This window comes from Thalassophryne amazonica, chromosome 4 (assembly GCF_902500255.1).
Source record: "Thalassophryne amazonica chromosome 4, fThaAma1.1, whole genome shotgun sequence".
Lineage (NCBI taxonomy): Eukaryota > Metazoa > Chordata > Actinopteri > Batrachoidiformes > Batrachoididae > Thalassophryne > Thalassophryne amazonica.
The window spans coordinates 14,168,874-14,189,124 of record NC_047106.1 but is presented as its reverse complement, the minus strand read 5'-3'; the positions used below and the strand labels follow the sequence as shown (position 1 = coordinate 14,189,124).

The 20,251-nt window shown below is 41.0% G+C and overlaps 1 protein-coding gene and 1 long non-coding RNA gene across 2 annotated transcripts in view; one reads left to right on the top strand and one right to left on the bottom strand.

Moving 5' to 3' along the window:
• LOC117509323 (cell adhesion molecule 1-like) overlaps window positions 1-20,251 on the top strand; it is a 154,874-nt gene that overhangs the window by 116,924 nt on the left and 17,699 nt on the right. The gene's annotated exons all lie outside the window — the stretch shown is intronic.
• LOC117509434 lies at window positions 675-18,293 on the bottom strand. The gene is made up of 3 exons (XR_004560407.1): window positions 18,055-18,293; window positions 1,925-1,928; window positions 675-685 (listed from the first exon to the last, which is right to left on the bottom strand). It is a non-coding gene; the product is annotated as an uncharacterized LOC117509434 (long non-coding RNA).

Below are 20,251 nucleotides of genomic sequence, written 5' to 3'. Positions count from 1 at the left end.
GACGAAACTACAGTTGTTATTATCAATTTCATAGTCTAAAACGATCACACCACATGAAGTTAAGCTCAGCGCTGCTCTGGCTCCAGGCTCGACATCTGGAGAAAAAGGCGAGCAGCGCTTTCCTTCCTGTCAGCGCTGTGGCCATGGATCGTGCTCCATAACAATCCCGCAACAGCGGGATTTGTATTGATTATTATGTAGTATAATCAGGAAAGTGTTATTTATGTAACATATGCATTGATTTGTATAATGGCACTGTTTATCATGTTGATCATCTTCATTTCTATGTGGATTCCAGCACTGGTTCATTATGGTGTATAATTTACGCCACCTCTCGACCTGGTGTATATTTTCAGCGCAGCATACGCCAACAACCACATTGATAAATGCCAAGTAGCGCAGCCGTTTTGGTGTACACCCCATATACGCTCAAATATCGCCGTACGCAATGTTGATACATGAGGCCCAATGTGTGCATTTTCATTGTGGTGGTGTTGATTGTAATCCTAGCGGACCTCGCACATTGAGTGGTAGCTTGATGTTTAGTTAAGTAGATACAGTACTGCACTACAAATACAGTATTTGTATATTACTTTTATATTTTTCTGTATTACTTTTGTATATACTTTTATCTTTCTTTTCTTTTTCTAACGTATCAGGAGAGTTGCATCCAGATTTCATTGTGCTCCACTCTGCAATGACAATAAAGGAATTTGACTTCTAATATTAAACTCAATGTCATATTCTCAAATGCAAGAGACTTTAGACTGATTAAATTGTTTTGCATTTGCTCTGTGTATTTCAGATATGATCATAAATATAAAAACAAATATTTACAATATTAGACATTTTGCTTATTTCACAAAACCAAGTACAATGTATTTTTGCATCATTTTAAATAAATACAATGGCATGAGAAGATGCTGACAGACTGGCAAGTATTTTATCAATCCACATTCTAAACCCACTTTTCCATTTAAGGTTCCAGTACAGTCCTGTCCCAGCGGTCACTGGGTGGGTGCGAGTATGACCAGCCTGTCCATATGTGTGCACTATAAAAATACACCATGTTCTGTTGTGGCTCATAGCTGATATTGTTTTCCTCCTCTAGCTGTAGTAGCTAATGTTGTAACCGAGGCAACAGTTCAAGGCCGAAATGTGCTTTCACACTGAGGGGTTGCAAATGTCATGGTGAAGCATTTACACAAAAAACTGGAAGCTTCTACTTGGTGGCTTGTATTAAAAAAAAAAAAATATATATATATATATATATATATATATATATATATATATATATATATATATATATATATATATATATATATTTGCGGCTTTCTATGACACTGAACACAAAATCTGCAGTGTTGAGAAAGAAAAATTGAGATCTACTGGCTGGTGAGGTTACAGCACACACACACACACACACACACACACACACACACACACACACACATACATGTGTGTGTGTGTGTGTATATATATATATACACCATACCCTTTATTTATATAGCACATTTCACAAACATATTTTCCAAAGTGCTGCACAAAAAAAACCAAAAAAAAAACCAAAACAACCCACACATAGAGGACCACACACTCACGCGGTGTTAAAAGCCAACGCATAAAAATGGCTCTTTAGACCATATATATATATATATATATATATATATATATATATATATATATATATATATATATATATATATATATATATATATATATATGGTATATATATATATATATATATATATATATATATATATATATATATATATATATATGGTATATATATATATATATATATATGGTCTATGCTCAGAGAAGTCAGCCGAAGACCGTGGTTCTCTTCCAAAACTTGTAACACTCAAAAAAGATAAGAGTTGCTGTTGCAACCACAACTCACGCTGAAGTCGCCTCATAACACTGAGCTGCTTCCTCTCCCTCCTCTTTTTTCCTCTCTCTCTCACTCCCCCTCCCAACTCGTGAACAGTTAACCCTTGCGTGACAACATGAACATTAGAACTATGATCATTACACTATATATTATAATGGTTTCATGGCTAGTAGCCAGTATAAATACAGAATAACTAATAATAATAAATAAATGTCTGGATGAAAGCCTTGTTCCGAAACATTTATGAGTGCCTCACCCTTCCACAAATGGTGGTCAGTTTTGGGATTACAAATAAAATAAATAAATAAATAAATTTAAAAATCCAGTTTGTCCCGGTTTTCATACTGTGCAGAACACCTCTGCTGTTGTAATTCTGGCTTACTGCTGGCAGGTTGAGCTGCAATCAGTCAACAGTGGTGTCTCCAGAAGGATTTGTTCCTTGTTATTTCTGCACCCTCTAGGCCAGGGGTGAGCAACGAGGGCCAAGACAGTGCAGGTTTTCCTTGCAACCAATCACCTCAGCAGGTGGGTTTGCTGATGAGCTTCTGATTATCAATGAAATCACCTGCTGAGACACCTGAACATCAATGAAATCACCTCCTGACGTGATTGGTAGAAAGGGAAACCTGCAGTGTTTTGGCCCTTCATGGCACATGATTTCCCACCCCTGCTCTAGGCCATTTGCGGCGCACTGTTGCCCACCTCTGCTTTAAACCGATGCCTCAGCTGCCTATCAAGCTTACATATTACTTTGCCTTAAACAGTTTAGGATTGGGGTTAAATTTTTATTCAATACATTAAAAAGTCTCCTGCTTAGCAATTGTGAAAATCACTCTTCAGTGCTTTAGGGTTAACGGACAGGATTTATACTACAGTCTCAATACTTCAGCATCCTGACAAAGCTTTGTGCACTTCTGGAAGTCTTGCTCAGTCAGAATTCATTTTATTATAAATCACGCAGTGTGCCTCAGGTTGTTTTTGAAGTTGCATTTTATTTATTTATTTATTGCCCGTACAGTACATTTTCACCAGAAGAAGGTATACGTGTGCATTATTGTGTCTTTCATACTTTTCCTGTATTTCGGTTGATATTCCGACTTGGCTCTATTCAGAGCATTGTCTTGTAATTTTTATGAATGTTGCATTTTTATGGGTGACCACTGGAAAATGGAGTATAATGGCTTTTTCTAAGGTGATTGTAAAGGTCAGATCGAGGTGAAATATCCGCATCAATTACTCTGGAAATATTTCACCTGTGAGTAAATCCAAGCACTAGGGGTGAAAATCCCTGCCAAAATGTCAGTGTGTCCCTCATTTCATCTTAATTCTGCTTTGAATTTTGCCCGCAGTCATGCACGTCTTCCTGAAATAGATCTCCCCTCCGCTTTGGTTAAAGGTTACAGTATATATCATTGTGCAATTTTTGCTGACCTGCTGGAAACCTCCTTTAACTTCCTAAACCTGCAGCATTTTTAACAGTCTGGAGATAAAGGAGTGTGTTTTTTTTTTCTTGCTCTTTTAGATTATTCAGCAGAGGTTCTAACATGTTAAACAACAGGTTTTTCTCACCCGTAGATCCGAGGGAACATTGGGTCTATTCGATCACATCTACAACATAATTCCTTGTTCCATGTCTTTCCTCTGGCTGTTGTCGACATGCGGGAGGAGAGGGGGTTATGGAGGCTTAGCCAGGATATGATGTCCCTGGCTTGGCTCATCGCTGAGCATCTGACGACTTGCAGCATTATCGCCACAGACTCCCTTTAGAGCTGAGGATTGTGGGTGAATTCTTCCCTCTGCCCAGAGGATATACAAGTACTGGCAAAGTACTGTATGAAATACCTTTTTTATGTGTGTGTGTGTGTGTGTGTGTGTATATATAGATAATACAATATAATATACATCTCTCAGTGACAGCCAGCTCTCTGAGATCTTGAGGGATTTGAAACCTCAGTAGGGTGAATTGATTGCTGGCTACAGAGAGAGTTGCTGGCTATGGAGCCTCTGCCAATTATTTGACCTGAAATGGATTGTTGCTGGGATCTAGGTTAGGCTTTCATTTTTGTAAAATACATGAAACGTTTTGAAATTTTAATCATTCTTCTACTATTTGCACTCTTGCAAGAGTTTTCTGAAGAAGCAGGAATCTGATATAGCCCAGGTCCAAATGGAACAAACATGTTCCATGCAGCATGGTAAGGTGGAAACTTCCAGAAGTTGATCAAAACCACATCAGAATCAGAACTGCTTTGCAAGACTTCTTGAAAGGCAAAAATCCGCTACATGATCCTGGAAGCATTAATAAAATATCCACGTTTTGTGAATTTCATAGAAATTAAATCCTGTCCGTTAACCCTAAAGCACTGAAGAGTGATTTTCACAATTGCTAAGCAGATGAGACATGAGCTCGAATTCCAGAAATGTGCAGCACCTTTTCAGAAGTGATACCCAGTGTCAGAAGCACAAAATTCTGATTTTGTCCACCTTCCCTCTGTGTGTAACAAATATAACAAAGCCAGAAAAATAACTATAATACAGACCTACATGAAAGCACAATATAATATAAACTAATGTTAGTCAAACTTGAAAAATGTACTTACCACTGCCTGGTCGATTGGTAGATAGACGTAACCATAAGCAGGGTCAAATTTTGTGATGATGACTCTTTTTCCAGTTGCTGTGGTAGTTCTGGTTGTCATTTTTCCCTCTTGGCCTTTTTTTTTTTTTTTTTTGCAAGGGAAACACAGTTCTCCTCCACCAACCTGTTAGCAGTTTAATCCAGTCTCTCCTGATATTTGTCCAGTTTTTTTCTGATTGGATTTGTCTTCTGGTGGTGAAGTGTTGAGCAGCTAGCAGCCGGTAAGCTAGCATCATCTTACATGTTAGCACATATTCGATTTCAAATGTGGAACAGTTACCTAATATTTGGTTAGTGCTGAATGTGAATTTGTAGAACTTAAACCTGCTTTGGTTAGTTGGCAGGTCTTCAAACAACTACTTAAGTCTTTTTTTTTTTTCTTTTTTTTTTTTTACAGCTAACTAGCAGCAGATGTGTTTGCTAGCCAATATATATATTTTTTTTTTCCATGGAAGCAGGAAGTCAAGGAGCAGTTTTTTCCCACCCACAAGCAAGCTGATTGGTTCATTAAGTCTCAGTCAGACTTCTGTTAAATAAATATGGTTGTGGTTGTTAAAGTTGTGATTTTTCTCCTGTTTTCATCAATCTTCTTGATAGGCATCGTCCTTTTGTTTGTTTTCTGTAATTGTTCACTAGCTCCACCTGCTGTTTCAGAGAATATTGCGACTGATAACACTCGTTAAAAATTACTTTCTGTTTGTGTTGAGGTGTTGAAGTGTGTAGCTACACATGCAAAAGTACAACCAAGATTTCATCATCACTCCAGTAACAAGCTTCCATGATGTCACAGTCCCTCAGAAGTCACTGACGACTCTTCACAATAAAACACACAAAGGTAAATGTGAAACAACAGCAACAACAATAGTAATAATAATTTTTAAAATATTTTTTATCTGATTTGACTTGAATACTATCACTTTTTTCTTTTTTTACCCCCCGGTATGAAATATGGGGGATATAGCAATCATCATGTCCATCCATCTGTTCGTCTGTCCATTTTTGCTTGTTAGCGATATATCAAGAACCAGTTGACCAATTTCATTCATATTTAGCATAAGCGTGTACTTGGTTGAACCCCCAACACCATTCGATTACCCTGACCTTGGGAGCAAGTTCAAGATCACAGCAAGATATTCAAGATAATGTCATTGCCATCCGTGTTAGCACAATATCTCAAGAACCAGTTGCCCAATTTCATTCATATTTAGCATAAGCGTGTACTTGGTTAATCCCCCAACACCAAGTGATTACAGTGACCTTGGGAGCAAGATCAAGATCTCAGTAAGATGTTCAAGATAATGTCATGCTTTCTGTGGTGCAAGTAATTTTTAGCCAGTATAAAGATAGTGAAATTTAACCGTAAATTATTCAGAGTATATGTACAACTAATATAAACATAAGGTAAAATAAAGTAAAATTAAATGTGGACCAAGTAAAATGTAAAACGAGAATTATATACAACTGTGGAATCATATTGCACGGGAAAATTGCACATGGTTTACAGATATTACACAAGAAACTTGAAGGTGCGGATTAGAGTGATTTGTTATTGTTCAGTGCAGTGATTGCTCTGGGGAGAAAGCTGTCCCTGAGTCTGTCCTAGTTTTGATTGACCTATACCGTCGGCCGGAGGGTAGTAGGTCAAACAGTTGGTTGCTGGTGTGGGATGTGTCTTTACTGATGCTGGCAGCAAAGCTGAGGTAGCGAGAGCTGGCAGTGTCTTCCAGGCTGGGCAGAGAGCAACCAGTGATCCCCTGGACCATTTTGATCACCCTCTGCAGCACTCTCCTGTCTGCTGCTGAGCCTCCCCTGTACCACACTGTGATGCAGTACGTCAGGATGCTCCCGATGGTGGCTCTGTAGAACAACACCAGCAGCTTCTCCTACAGATTGTTTCTCCTGAGCACCCTCAGGAAGTGGAGTCGCTGCTGGGGTTTCTTCACCACCACTGTGGTGTTGGCAGTCCAGGAGAGGCTGTCAGAGAGCTGCACTCCCAGGAACCTGATGGAGCTGACACTTTCCACACAGTCCCCATGGATGTGGAGCGGGGCTGGGTCAGCCCTGTTCTTCCTGAAGTCCAGGATTATTTCTTTTGTTTTTGTGGTGTTCAGCGGTAGGTTGTTAGCTGAACACCACGCTGTCAGTGGATTGACCTCGTCTCTGCAGTCAGTCTCATCCCCCCCCCCCCCCGAGATGAGCCCAATCACGGTGGTGTCATCCGCAAACTTTATGATGGTGTTTGTGGGATGGGTCGGAGAGCAGTCGTGTGTGTAAAGGGTGAACAGGAGGGGGCTCAATACACAGCCTTGAGGGGAACTGGTGCTGAGTGTGATGGTGGAGGAAAGGTGGGGGCCAAGTTTCACAGACTGTGGGCAGTTTGTTAAGAAGTCCTTGATCCACTGGCAGATGGGGGTGGAGATGCCCAAATGTGTCAGTTTCTGAACCAGGATCTCCAGGAGGATGTGGTTGAAGGCTGAGCCAGGAAGAGTATCCTCACAATGCTCCCCTGGTGCTCCAGGTGGCTCAGTGCGGTGTGGAGAGCTGTGGTGATAGCATCCTCTGTGGAACGGTTTGCCCTGTAGGCAAACTGGTGGGGGTCCAGAGTGGGAGGCAGACAGGCTCTAATGTGCTGAGAGACCAGTCTTTCAAAGAACTTCATGACCACAGGCGTAAGTGCAACAGGTCTGTAGTCATTTATGCTCTCCACTGCTGACTTCTTTGGGACTGGATTGATGGTGGAGGATTTGAGGCAGAGTGGAACGATGGCCTGCGACAGGGACCAGTTAAAGATGCAGGTGAAAACTCCAGCCAGTTGGTCAGCACATGCTTTCAGTACCTTTCCAGGTACACCATCGGGGCCAGCCTCCTTCCTGGGGTTCACCACCTTAAGCACACGTCTCACTTCATGTTCCTGAAGTGTTACCGTGCTAATGCTGGAGGGTGGTGGGTGTGGAGTTGCTGCTGGTCTGTCTGCTTCGAAGCGGGAAAAGAAGCGGTTCAGCTCCTCTGCCAGCGAGGCGTCAGACCAAGCATTTCCTGGGTTGCTGCTTCTGTAGTTGGTTATATGATTTATTCCCTGCCACATCCTTCTGAGGTTATTTACAGTGAAGTGGTCTTCTATCTTTTTCTTGTAGGCAGCCTTGGCCTCCCTGATGCCTCTTTTCAGGTCGGATCTGGCCGTGCTGTACAGGGCCCTGTCCCCTGATTTAAAGGCGGTGTTGCGGCTTTTTAATAGGGACTGGAATGCATTGTTCATCCAGGGCTTCTGGTTTGGAAAAACCCTGACCCTTTTGTTGACGGTGACAGTGTCAACACAGTTCTTAATGTAGGAGATTATGCTGTCAGTGTACTCCTGCAGGTTGTGGCTGGAAAATGAGAAGCAGTCCTGTAGCTGGGAGAGTGCTCCCTCAGGCCAGGTTTGGACTGTCTTTCAGTGTGGCTTTGTTCGCCTCAGCAGGGGGGTGTAGGTGGGGGTGAGAGACAGGCAGAGATGGTCAGATCCAGCGAGATGCTGAACATTGAACATTGCTCAGCAAGTTGTATTTTGTTATTGCTTGCCTGTACATTCATGTGAAAATTTTCTGTCCCTTATCCGGGTTTGGGTTATGTGAAAACTGAGTGTCAAAGTCCAACCTCTCATCCACATTGTGACACTTGGGTAACTGATCAAGTAGGGGATTGCCTATTGGGGTGAAATACAGTGGGGACCTTGTGTGCCCCCTGGCTGCTGTGGTAACCACAAAGGCTCAACTGAACACAAAATGGGTAATGGGACCCTGGTGAAACAACAGTACCGAATGGTGAATCAGGCAGAGGAGATGGTGGCTTGTAGCCCAAAAGAAAGCAAAATCATGATCTGTGACACCATAATGTAATTTGCTACCTCACCTCTAGATGACACTAAGTCCTACATACTGTAGCTTTAAAAAAAAGAAAGAAAATCTGAATCCAAATCAGATCTTGATCATCGAAAACTGTTAGTAAGTTCTTCCTCATGAAATTCCAAGTTGCTTGGCTGGAATTTTTTTTTTTTTTTGCGTAATCCTACTGAAATGAATAAAGACAGACATCCAGTAAATCCAGATATTATAATCTCAACAGTGGAGGTAATAATTATCTTCAGGCAATATGCATGACATCCACTTTTTACTCAGGCACTCTGCAGACTCAAAGAACCCCCCCCCCAAAAAAAAAGGCTGAGGGGTATTAGGTGCTCTGCACTGTATTTTTATTGCTGGCTTTAGTAAAACAGCAGGGATTTGTGCTTCATCTGAAAAATGACTTTAACGTTGGGTGCACAGAATACATGCAAGCGCCTGCCAGACAAAGACCAGGGAATTTTTCTGATATGCTCAAACATGTATAACCAACAATTGCTGTTTGCTTTGGACTAAAGAAGAAGAAGAAAAAAAAGCTTTGATATAATATAGCGGCAGATGGCATATCAGGAATTCATTTGTGGCACGTGTTCTGACATGTTTTGTTTTCCATTTGCTCCCTCAGTGTTGGTAATTGTTCATTATTGGCAAGGTTCCATTACCCTTAAGTCTGGAGATTCAAGTGTAGACTCGGCGTGCACTAAATGACTTCAGCAAAGACAGCTATGAGTGCATTTAGCATTCAGTGTAATTAGTCATTAAACATTTAGTAGAGTTGTTTCAACTCTCATATGCATCATTCTACTTTGAAGTGTTTCATTGGAAAAATTAGAGAATCATTTAGAAATGCTAATGATTTTTTTGTTTCCACACATTTTTGTTTACTCTGTTGGAATTGTGTTTGTTCAGATACACTGGGTTTTTTTTTCCTTTTGACAGTTATTAAAGAAAGAAAATATTGTAATGATCCATTTTAATTAGTCTCTGAGGAATAGTTTGGTAATAGCAGCCCACCCTGAGGTAAAGCGGGCTTCAACGCTGTGGTGCTGTTTTTCATGAAGCAGTTCTAAATAGTTACGAGAGCTCCACTTAGCACATTATGTTATTTTCTTTTTTAAACCGAGTCTGTTCACCGGCTTCAACAAATAATCTGTGATTGAGTCTGAATATTCCTTGAACTTGTCCTTGTTGTCGGACAGATGCGGCGAACATGATTGGCATGTTACTTTGGGCAGCGACAGGAGATTTCTATTACTTTCCCAACCTTTTCCTTCGCCTTGATCTCTGCTGGGGAAAAACATGTTGAAAGGGGTGACGCGAGGATGGCTACTAGCAGATTTGAGAAATTTTTCTGTCTCCAAAAGATACAATAAACTTCCCCCGAGGAGTTCAAGTTCACAGTCACAGCTTCAACTAATTTAGCTTTTTATGAGTTACAGTCAGGCCTTTTCTTGTATTTCAGCACCTCTAAATGTCACAGCCCTATTTGTACATCTTCAAATCATTGTTGAGACATTAAAAAGGACTCTTGCAAGCTATTTATCAGCACCGCCGTTTCATTGGGATTCTACCAAGGACAACACCGTTCACCGCCGATCAGGTAGAAAAGCAATAAGCAAAATTATTTGATGCTGATTACTTCTATATGTTTATCTTATTACATTCATTTCCTTTCAGACAGCAACACAAAGACAGGGATGTTAGTGCGTCGCCGCTGCAGATGCTCTGACATCTCGTGACAGCATTTATTTGGAGAAAGACGCCGCTCTCCCGCTGCTGCCCAGGAAAGACTTTGTCTATTTGGTGTACATGAAAGCTTTGCTGTATTAGTGTACAAGAGTCATTGTTTCAATTATACCCGTGTAATTACATCAATAAATTGAAACACGTTGGTGCATGCATGATGTGCCGTTCTGTGCTTTTCTCAGCAGCAGCAGAAGAGAAAAACTGAAATTATGCTCCCGTGTAATCAGCCTCATGACAACTTCACACTCATCTCCATGCCGACGGAGAGTCTGATAGTGCGATGCTCCGTTACTGACCACAGTGGCAATTAGTCATTTCAGTGCAGAATGAGAGGTGCGATTGTAAAGCATGTGGCGCCAGCAGTTTAGCCGAACAGATTTCAGCACCGTGCACACACACAGGCATCAGTTGCAAATCCTCTTTATTCCCCCATAAATCCCGGGGGATGTGCACATCCTATCAGGGCGATGTTGTGGGCATGTCAGCACTCCCCGAGCTGTGCGCATTTGTGCCAGCGCTATGGACACCATTCACATTACCGACATAATCAAATTCTACTTATTTCAAGTGGAAGGCCACAAAGGCTGCTGTAATAACATTGTCTGTCGTCTGGATTTTCTGAGAACTTCATAGTGTGATGAATGCGTACATGTATGTGGAGCCTCCGGGAATCAAAATCCTGATCCTGGAACGATGAGAGGACTGCACCACAAAGTGAATGACACAGTCACAATTTGAAGATAGCAATATTCTTTGTTCCCTGTGGTCAAAAGTCATGGACACATTTCAAACATTGCCCAAGGAGGCGTATTTAGACGTAAAGGCTAACCAGGCTAAAACCTCTGACATCACAAGCTGCTCTTAACACTGATCTGTGGACTGGCTGAGTAGCCCAGACAGCGCTGTGTTGCCATGTATGTTATTTCTGTTTATGTGTGGGTTGGAAGGCTCACAAATGACAGCTCTCCAGAATGTTTGTTTTCACAGAATGTCACAAATGGGATACGAGTATTTTATTTGAAAACAATCACCAGAACAACAGTAACATTATTCAACACATAATCATGAAACAAATTTAAAGTACACACTCATGGAAAATAGAAAACTTCACTTTACCACTTCATTGCTTCACCTCAGGTAGCTTTGGCGGCATGTTTGGTATGTTTGGAACACAACATGGCCATGACTCACAAACAATATAAATCCAACATCTACCCAGTTGGTCACACAGAATCTGGAAAGTTGTTCTGGTGTTTAAAAATTACAAGAGTTCCAGGGCTTGCTAAAGTCTTGCTAAAATTACAGTTATTGCAACAGGACAAAACCCAGCAGTCTCATTCCATCACTCAGTAGAAACGCTGTCATTTCACTAATGTGTTTTGTCAACATTCTGAAAATATCACTTTTTGCACAAATCAGTAATGGAAAGAAAGCTTGTGATATCATAATGTAAGGTTCTGTGTGACCACTTAAGCCCCAAGGGGTCAGATTTTGGGTGTTCATTTGTCATGAGTATGTTGTAACATACCAAACATGCCACCAAAGCTCCCTGAGGTAAAGCAGTGAACGAGTAAAGTGAAGTTTACTTGTTTAAGGGGTCTGTGGTTATGTTTAATTAATTGTTTCAGGCCTAACAAGGGTTTCAGCGCAAAACTCTGCTACTTAACACTTAGGTACACACTCGCACACATACACAAACAGATTTTAGTATGATTTTAGTATGTATAGTTATTAAACTATGTAAAGAAAAGTAATGAATGGGTGTTTGACTTACGTGCAGCAGACCTGCACAAAAATTAACAGAGCTCTTTGTTCCGCACATGTGCTGAAATCATTATTGATTTCCAGATGCATTATTTTGACAGATATACAAGGTCTGTGATAAAAGTAACGGACCTTATTATTTTTTTCAAAAACCATATGGATTTGAATCACGTGTGATTACATCAGACATGCTTGAACCCTCGTGGACATGCGAGAGTTTTTTCACGCCTGTTGGTTACGTCATTCGCCTGTGGGCAGTCTTTGAGTGAGGAGTCGCCCACCCTCTCGTCGTTTTTTCATTGTTTAGGAATGGCTCAGAGACTGCTGCTTTGTTTGATAAAAAAATTTTCAAAAACTGTAAGGCACAACTGAGTGGACACCATTCGATAAATTCAGCTGGTCTTCGGTAAAAATTTTAACGGCTGATGAGAGATTTTGGTCTGGTAGTGTCGCTTTAAGGACGGCCCACGGCGCCTGACGGCGATCTGCGCTTTGAGGCGGCAGCGTCTCGCCGTTTCAAGTTGAAAACTTCCACATTTCAGGCTCTGTTGACCCAGTAAGTCATCAGAGAACAGAGAACTTTCAGAAGAAGTCGGCATGAGGAGTTTATTCGGACATTCCATTGTTAACAGACATTTTGTAATGAAAGAACGTGCGGGCCGGACCCGACCGCGGGGGTCGCGACAGGAAAAACATCTCCGTTGGAAACCTTAACGGGCAAGTTGGAACATGCCCAAGCTGTTAAACAATTTCTCAGTTACTCACTTGTTGAAAGCCATCAAAAGCCGCCTGAATTTTACAAATGGTTTTCAACATGGAGGTGTTTTTCCTGTCACAGCGCACACAGATTCGCGGAGTCGTCACGGAAACGACTCGGCGAATTTGCGCGCATGTCTTTCATTACAAAATGTCCTTAAACAGTGGAATGTCCGCATAAAGTCCTCATGCCGGCCTGTTCTGAATCTTCTCTGTTCTCTCACGACGTCCTGGGTGAATTAAGCCTTAAATTAGGATGTTTTCAGGTCGAAACAGGCCGACGACGGCGCCTGGAAGCGCTGCGCGACATCCCGCTCCGTGGGAAGTCCTTACAGCGACAGAAACACCCCATAATCTCTCATCAGCTGTTAAACTTTTCACCGAAAACCAGCTTAATTTCTCGAATAGTGTCCACTCAGATATCCCTCACAGGTCCAGAAAAAATGTTGATAAAACAACGCACGCTGTCCGGAGCGGCTATTCAGACAAAGAGATTCCGACGGGCGGGGTGGAGCACTCCTCACTCAAGGCCTGCCCACAGGCGAATGACGTCACCGACACGCGTGAAAAAACTCACGCATGCGCACGAGGGTTCAAGCTTGTCTGACATAAAAACATATGAATCAAATCCATTTATTTTTTGAAAAAAATAAAAAGGACCGCTTTTTTCATCACAGACCTCATAATTATAATATAAAAGCCTGAATGGCAGGTTCTGCAAACTATGTATAAGCTTAAACACAGTCTTATGGGCCTTTCACACTGCATACGTCAGATGCGTCAAAAATCAGTCTAAAAAGCATTATTTTCAATGAGACGTGTTGCTTTTTAGATGCATCAGATGCTTCGCGTCAAAAGCCGAGCTAAACCGACGCTTCTGACGGGAGCGCGCATTGCCGCTTGTCAGCAGGCTGACGCAGTCAAAGTTCAGTCCAATACAACTTTCGACACTCTGAGCTGTGACGTACCTTTGTGTTGTCCAATAGGAATGACGCGTCAGGCCAAAACTCGGAAAACTAGTGGCAGAAACCACTGATCTCTACAAAACGGATCCATGTAGAAACCACTAATCTGTACAAAACAAATGTGTCACAGGACTGCTCATTTATGGAGCAGTTTTCTGAAGAAAAATCATTGGAAATGTTTTTTGTTGTTGTTTGTTACCTTAGAATTTCTGATTACTGTTAAAAAAAAAATTTAGAATGCTTGTAATTAAAATAGCTAAATAAATCAGTAAATGGTTCTTTAGAAACCTTTCATATGTAAATTAAAACCACCTGTGATTTCAGATTAGATCATTTCTTGTTTAACATAAGGAACCTCAGACATTTATTTTTATACAAAATAACATGGAAATTTGTACATTTTTAAGTATGGTAGATTATTTATATCTCATTCAACCATAAAAACAGACTGTAAATAAATACTTCTTCTTCTTCTTTGTCTTTTGGCTGTTCCCGTTAGGGGTCGCCACAGCAGATCAATCGTTTCCATTTCACCCTGTCCTCTGTATCTTCCTCTGTCACACCAACCACCTGCATGTCCTCTCTCAGCACATCCATGAACCTCCTCTTTGGTCTCCCTCTTCTCCTTCTGCCTGGTGGCTCCATCCTCAGCATCCTTCTCCCTATATACCCTGGGAGCCTCCTCTGCACATGTCCAAACCATCTCAATCTCGCCTCTCTGACTTTGTCTCCAAACCGTCCCACCTGAGCTGTCCCTCTGATATGTTCATTCCTAATCTTGTCCATTCTTGTCACTCCCAAAGAGAATCTCAACATCTTCAGCTCTGCCACCTCCAGCTCTGCCTCCTGTCTTTTTGTTAGTGCCACTGTCTCTAAACCATACAACATAGCTGGTCTCACTACTGTTTTGTAAACTTTCCCCTTCACTCTTGCTGATATTCTTCGGTCACAAATCACTCCTGCCACCTTTCTTCACCCACTCCACCCTGCCTGCACTCTCTTCTTCACCTCTCTACCACACTCTCCATTACTTTGAACAGTTGACCCCAAATATTTAAACTCATCTACTTTCACCACTTCTACTCCTTGTAACTGCACTATTCCACTGGGCTCCCTCTCGTTCACACACATGTACTCAGTCTTGCTTCTACTGACTTTCATTCCCCTTCTCTCTAAAGCATATCTCCACTTCTCCAGACTAGACTCAACTTGCTCTCTACTCTCACTACAGATCACAATGTCATCTGCAAACATCATAGTCCATGGGGACTCCTGTCTGATCTCATCTGTCAACCTGCCCATCACCACTGCAAACAAGAAAGGACTCAGAGCTGATCCTTGGTGTAATCCCACCTCCACCTTGAATGAGTCTGTCATTCCGACTGCGCATCTCACCGCTGTCACACTATTTTTGTACATGTCCTGCACTACCCTAACATACTTCTCTGCCACTCCAGACTTCCTCATACAATGCCACAACTCTTCTCTTGGCACCCTATCATAAGCTTTTTCTAAGTCCACAAACACACAATGTAACTCTTTCTGTCCTCTGTACTTTTCCAACAGTATTCTCAGTATTATTTATTTATTTATTTATTTACACTGTAAATAAATACAAATGTTTATTATAAATGCAACAGGAAATAATTTAACAGTGACTGCAGTGTGATTGTAAAGTAGGATTTCTGTGACATAAACCTCATGATGAATTTTTTTAATGGTCACTTCAACTTGTAATTTCACCAAAATATGTAATTGCCTTTAATGTTGTTATCAGGACAGTCATTTCTAAAATATGAATTTGAGCGCAATAAGTGGAAAGCTTCTACCTGTGCAAATGTCTTTTGACTTTGATTTTCGTTTTTAATGATCCGTTCATTTATTGTTAAAATATAAAATTAAACAGCTTTTTTTAAAAATAATAAAATAGTTGCTGTTGAAAGAGCCTTTTATTTAGAAGCAGGTGATGTTCTGCTGGATTCTTGGGAGCAGATGAAGGTCTCTTCTGCAGCTTTGAACTCTGGTGGTGTTGTTGAAGACACTTTTGTCCTATTTTGAAGAGCAGAGATGTTTTCTTTCAACTGAACTCATCAATGGAAGTTTGGACGTCTGCACAGCAAATGTTCCTGATTGGGACAAATAAAAAATATTTCTTTAGATATAAAGAGACACTAAACAGTTTCTATATAAAAAGGAAAAAAAAAAAACGGGAAAAAACGCCTGAAAAAATAAGTCATTTAAAGTTGAGCTTTTGTGGTGTCTGAAAAAAGCTGTAGCTTTATTTGGTAAAAAATAAAAAAGACTGAACCATTTAGAAATTAAAGCGTTCACTCAGATCAACTGTGCTAAAAGGCTACGCTAACGTTAGCCGATCATTAAACCTTCACAGCAGTGCAGAAACATCACGTTTTATTTTTACATTATTCTCACCTCAATAAAGCTGCAGAACTAAACTCTGTTGGACAAACTGAGACTTTGCATATATCCAAAAAGTGGGAGATTTCGGACTGAGTGGGTTTGCTCCATCCCCCCGGCTGCCTACCTCGCTCTGCCCAGGGATGATGCCTGAAAGCCGTCTTCTCCGTGCGGGTCGGCCCGCTGTAGCGGTTCGATCGATATCCCACCAAGTCGTCAGTCCTCCCTCGGTCGGCGTCACTCCAAAAAGTAGCTGAAAAAAAGCTTCTTCCAGCAGGGTGATGGGAGAATGGTTCTGCTGTTTTTTGTGGTTCAGGCGACCCAAATTCAAGATGGCGATTGCTGAACTTTTTTCAGATGGTGGAAACAGCCAGTGTGACATGGCAATCTCCGCCCCCTTGCCGCTTCCAAAGCGACGCGTCTGATGTCATGCATCAGATGCGTTAAAAACGCATCTTGATGGACCGGAAAGCGTTGATGGATTGGCCTGAAGTATGCAGTGTGAAAGACCCATTACCTGACAGGGACATGAGCTGTTGCTTTCCTTCTAATTCTCTTAACTTTATTTTCCTGTATTTTTTCCCTTTCCATATCTACAGGAAATATGTCCATTTTAGATCCATTTTCAGATTATTTTTTGCATCTAAATGTTAAACATCGCATCATTTTGATTTTTTTTGGGGGGGGGGAGAGTAAAACCATGGATCCAACAACCACAAGCGTGATCATGTCAGAGACAGTATGGATTCTGTCACTCAGAACAGTGGGATGACAGTTTTGCCACTCTCTGTACGTATATAGGCACTTTAGCTATGACATTTTGGCCATGTGGTACATTTCTCTGGGCATAATCCAGCACACAGGTGCCTCAGTGTTGAGGACCCCAGTGGCTGGAGAGAGCCAAGGAGATGCCTACATTTCACCTGGCTACAAACCATTTATGGCTATTTTTGAAGGTTGGGGGTGGAACGGTTGCCTGCCTTGGTAGCTGCCATCCAGAACTCAAGCCAGTTTCATAGAGTTGTGAATGAAGCAATGTGCTGCACCAGCACATGCTCACAGACCTGACCTCTCCTGTCACAATGCATGCCAATAAGACAGCCAGAAAATGATCTTCTCCTTTGGCGCTCCGGCTTCCTGCAAGATGGATCACAACTAAAACTTTTATGATGACATCTTAAGAAAACAGTCATATTTAGGATGACGACTTTTGCAAAAATGAAATGTTTCTGGAATATGGTCTGTGGAGCTTACGTAAAGCTGGAGCGTGCCCCCGCCCTTTTTAGTCAGTCACCAAACCAACATTTGTCCCAAGTGCAGATAATAAACACAATAACATGTACAAAAACAAAATAATAATAATAATGCAACCCAAAACAATATTGCAGAGAGGATTTGTTTCAACTCCACAGCAGTGTTGGAGTGCTGTACTGCGGATATCTAGTATATCATAATATTGTAAGAGGATTTTCCCAGCCTGTGGAGCAAATCACTTTATTTTTGTTTTGTATTACAAAACAAATCCATAATGTTCTCCAAAATCCATAAGGTTCTACCAGAGTAATGCAGTGCGGTACAGCAGCACCAATAACTGAACAGAAAGTTATGGGTTTTTGCTTCTGTTTGTATTTATTTGCACTTCAAAATTAATAAACCAGAGTTGCGGGACACAGAGGAAATAGCAGTTGTTTTAAAAGGAACAGACATTAAATATTGAATGAAATAACTTAATTATCAACTTCTGTTCTTTGAAGAAAGGATTTGTCTCATAGTGGGAATAACATCAATTTTACAGCAAAATTGTCCAAATGCTGGTACAAGCACCAAATTTGGCATGATGATTCCCAAGAAAGCACTGAACACATGTGGTCAATTTTCCACTTGAAATTCAAAGGTAGCGGCCATTTTCCAAGATGGCAACCAAAATAACCTCCAAAAAAATTAGTGGCATAAACTGCCATTTGTCCATGTTGACTGCAGATATTAAAATTACAACACAACCAGTGCCATGCACAGACTTTTTGAAGGGCATGGGCGGAAAGAAAAAAAAAAGGGCACATACAACGCGTCCTCACCACTGTAGAGGGCGCTTTAGACACATTTTATATGTTATACAAGTGACACATTATAGAGCCTTAAAACAGACTAACTAGACAGACTACTCAGGTTAGTTTGCTGTTAGGATCAGCATCCACTGTGTGGAAATCAACATTGGATTTCAACTGTGTGGATTTCAATGTTGGGCTGTGAAGAACTCTCAGCAACATGGCTGTATGAAGGAAATAAATCCCTAAGGGGTCCGGGGGTCTTCCCCCAGAACATTCTCAATTAAATAGATGCCATTTCCTGTATTCTGGTGCATGTTAACACCATATTAGCACCAGATAATCCAAACGGCTTCTGTGAGATATAGTTCTGGTTCTGTATAGATCAACAAAGGGCCCAGCATAAAAGTCATTTCAACAGTAATGTGTCATAGTATTTCTTGGTCCTAATAGTTTTCTGAAGTTTAATGCAAACAAGCTCAATGACTTTTATTTGAGATTTGAGCCTCAGGATTTTTCTTTGGATCATGCTAAGATTTTAAATTCTGTTTCACCTACTGATTTGTGCACTAGGTTAGTAGTTGATCCAGACAAAATCAGGTTACTTTTAGTGGGGTTCAGAAAAATAAGTCTGCTGGCTCAGATGGCATCTCAGCTTTTCTTTTAAAGACTTTTTCAGAGGAGCTCACACCAGCCTGGTGCCCAGTCTTCCAGCAGTCTGTAGACCAGCACACAGTTCCTTTACTCTGGAAAAAATCAGTTATTGTTCCAGTCCCCAAAAAACCCTATCCAATGATTTTACCTGTAGCTTTAACTTCTGTTGTTATGAAATGCTTAGAAAAATATATTGGGCCTCATGTATCAATGTTGCGCACTTGTGGCGTAAATTTGCGGCGTAAACTTGAAATACACCAAAGTCGCCGTGACATGTATCAAGCAGTGTGCACCTGCCCATTTCTGGCGTACGCCTGACGTGATCTTGATAAATGCGGCGGGTGGAAACGATCGTAATTATAATAAACACGCCCATAAATATTCAGATTCCGCTTCAGACACACCCTCATTTTACGACATGGAAACCGGGAAGACGGCAATGAAAAAGAACTCCACCAATCACGACACGTGCCAATAGAGCGTCAAAAGCAGCCATCGTATTAATTGTTTTGTAGCATAATCAAAAAAGTGTTACAGTGGTCCCTCGTTTATTGTGGGAGTTACGTTCTAAAAAATAGCCCGTAATACGCAAAACCGCGACGTAGTCAGCGTTATTTTTTACAATTATTATAGACGTTTCAAAGCTGTAAAACCCCTCACTACACAGTTTATACACTGTCTCAATCAGGCATGAACATTTTCTCACTTTTCTCTCATGTGTAAACACTCTCAAAGTTCAAACCTTAGTAGGAAAATAATACCAAACTGTTTTCAGGCCCAAACATTTGTTTGAGAAATAAAAATAGAACATTTTCCTATAAATAATTATGATGGCATTTAGAACTAACGAATTCATTTTAACGATCAACGAACGAGGTCGGACACATAAGAAATTATTAATAGTGACTGACCAGTATTTCACAGATCGGGCCTCTGCGTCCTGACGCTGCGCCTTTTCCCACTCACATCTCACTGCAGCAGGTGTTTGTTTCCGTGTGACAAACACAGTTATGAGTAGTGGTTGGTGCTCTTTTCTCTTCTGGGCAACAAGATTCTTATAAACAGATACGCAGAACACAGAACACTGTAAAAAAAAGGCATGCAAAATTGGACTAAATACTCCGCGAGACTCCGAGGCCATGACAGGTGAACGGCGTTATAGCGAGGGACCACTGTATTCTCTTTTCACATTTCAATAATTCTTGACGTGGATATTTGCTCGCTCAATTAATAAGACATGCCTAATCTGTCAGATTTCTTTATTTTTTAAATGTATTTCCGTATTTATTTTATTGTGACAACCGAATGGAGACTACAAAACCTGGTTGCAGCACGGGCGATTTAAGGGAATGACGAAACTACAGTTGTTATTATCAATTTCATAGTCTAAAATGATCACACCACATGAAGTTGTTGTATTGATAGTTCGCCTGTACTTTTTACTCTTTATACTAACGATTACATGAGCCACTTTCATGGAAACCATGTTTTTAAGT